Genomic DNA, 2,602 nt, shown 5'->3' on the forward strand with positions numbered 1-2,602 from the left:
CACACCCACACACACACACACACACACACACACACACACACACACAGCAGCAGCAAACACACATACAATGATTTTCAAATTTGCCGATGCTTCTGTGTGTTCTCAGGTGAGTTTAGTTTCTTTACCTCTTTGCTGGACACCAACAGTTCTCTCTCAAGCTTGATGGAGTCTTGCACCTTCCTCAACTTGTAGGAGGAGGTGAAGCAGAAGCGCTTCAGGTGCAAGATGAGCACTCTGCAGACAAAAAGAGGATGGTTAAAGAATGATCACCATGTTTTTTTTAAATATTTGTAATTATGAACACCTTTTAGGATTGGTGGGGCACAGTTTGGGATAGGTGATTTTTCATGATGATATAATATCACTCACTTTGGCAGGGTCTTAAAGTAAGATTTCTGGCAGGAGGTTCTTCCTCCACACTCACACTTGTATTCCAACATAGTTTCCTACAGGACACAAACAAAAGGTGTTAAACACTGCCACAAACAGAACCTGTGTATGTGTTCAGGCTGTGAGGATGTGACAGGTGGATCTTACCTTGTGGTACTCCTGAATCATGTCTTCAACACAGCCTCCAGGAACCAGATCCAGGGAAAGGTTGGTTAACACTTCCTGCCTTCTTGACTGGGTCCCACAACTGCACAAAAAAAGAACATCACATGTAAAAATACATCCAAAGAGATCAAGACATAACCTCCTGCTTAACCAGAGCAGGGCGTTTCTTAGGTGAAAATGATTTAATGTTTTTTCTGTAAGGTTTTACCTCTTGCATGTCCTGATGTTCTCCACCCTGAACACCAGGTTACTTTCCACAGGGCAGGTGTAGCCTGTTCCCATGTAAGCTGCGATGTCTTGCAGGAGGGGGGAGAGTGTCCAAATCTGGTTCAGGATCGAGGTCAGGAACTCATGAGCATCCTATCAGATCCCGGAAACCCACAGAGTTTATAAGCAGAGGAGAAACATTAAAGAGGAGGTGAAATAATGAAACATGAAACCAGCTGACGCACATTTTGTTCGCAGCCGCGGAATTCTGGTGCCTTCACAGAGATCTCTTCCTTGAATGACTGCAGGAGGCGCATTTTACTGTAGGAGTCTGTGGATGTGCGGGCGTCTCTGATCCTCATGAACTTTCTGCAGAGCGAGAAAGAGAAGAGTTAGATCTAGTATTACACTTTCTGCTACAGGTTTGTGTGTGAAGTTGCTATACCTTATCAGTTGGGCATCAAAAGCTGAACACCAGACCTGCTTCTGACGCTGGAAGTCTTTGACAAAGTTCTCTAGCGTCAGGAGGCTCTGCAGGCTGGAGTTCATGTAACAAGTCTGTCCAATGTTGGGAAATCTTAAACAAATAAAAAACAACAACAGTCAACATCATCACTTCTTCTCTGACCAATTACGAACTGGAAGTAATTTTTGACGGAGTTATTACCTACCCGAACCAGCTGATGGTGGAGGTTTTAGCCTTTACACAATCTCCAAAGCCATCTGGAGTGATTAGGGTTCTAGGAGAGGAAAAAGGCAAACATGCGGTCGATGGATACAGTATGACAAGATGCTGTGAGAGCTCAGAGTAAAGTGTCTTTATCTATACAAAGCTGAATAATCAACAATCAGGGAGAAGAATGAGTAAAAACATCTTGCATGTTTACAGAAGGAAAAATGAGTTATGGTCCTATAAAGTAAATCCTTAGGAATCTAAGATCTTAATTTGGAGTGTATTCATTTTTACACTCACTTAAATTCTTCATACAACTCTTCATCCTGAACAAACGGCACCACCTCATCCTGGTGATAAAACAAGCTTGATTCTTGTGGAGCTTCTCGACTGCTGCTCGAAGAAAAAAACTGTTGTTCAAGTGATGTCTTTTTTTAATTCATTAATGGCACAATACAGTAAGTGAAGAAAGATAAATATTCAAATGCCCTTTGATACAAAGTCCCTGCCAGATCAAATCTAAACCAGGTGAGATTGACCTCATTTTTACTCATGAACTGAACTAATGATCAATCGTATTTCCAAGTGACATGAAAATGAGTCTCTTTAACTTAACTTAAAGTAAGAAAGATGATATAATGTTGAAGACAGACAGGCAATAGTTTACTTTTGTTTTGTTCCTGAGGGACAGTGAAAGCAGCATGAAGTCATTATCTTTACCTTCTCTTTACTACGCTGGTCTCAGTAGATGTAGCGACTTGACGTCTTCTCTGTTAGAGGAAAAACACAACTTCAGCATCGTTTGTACTCTCATTAACCCTAACCCTCTGGTAAGTGTTAAGTTCTGGCTGTGTTCGTGAAACATACCTTGCAAAATCTACACCACAACAACAGCCTATTCCACCAACGTGTATTCTTGCCTGTCCCTTGTGACTTTGAAGATGTGTCCTTAAAGGCGGTGACACACGATCTAGAGAGAAAAATGGTTGTTAATTTCATTGTAAACTTAGTACTTGTTCAACAAAATCAAAAAATAGATAAGAGATAAATATGAAGGGTCCCGAGCCCCATGTTTTAAAAGCTGTGCTCTCAGGCATTCCTTAGTAAAATCTTTCAATGAATAAAATCAGAAAAATATGACGTTGAAAGAATAGTTTTACAAGTTAA

This window comes from Notothenia coriiceps, unplaced genomic scaffold (assembly GCF_000735185.1).
Source record: "Notothenia coriiceps isolate Sejong01 unplaced genomic scaffold, NC01 NC01_scaffold00000339, whole genome shotgun sequence".
Taxonomy (NCBI): Eukaryota; Metazoa; Chordata; class Actinopteri; order Perciformes; family Nototheniidae; genus Notothenia; species Notothenia coriiceps.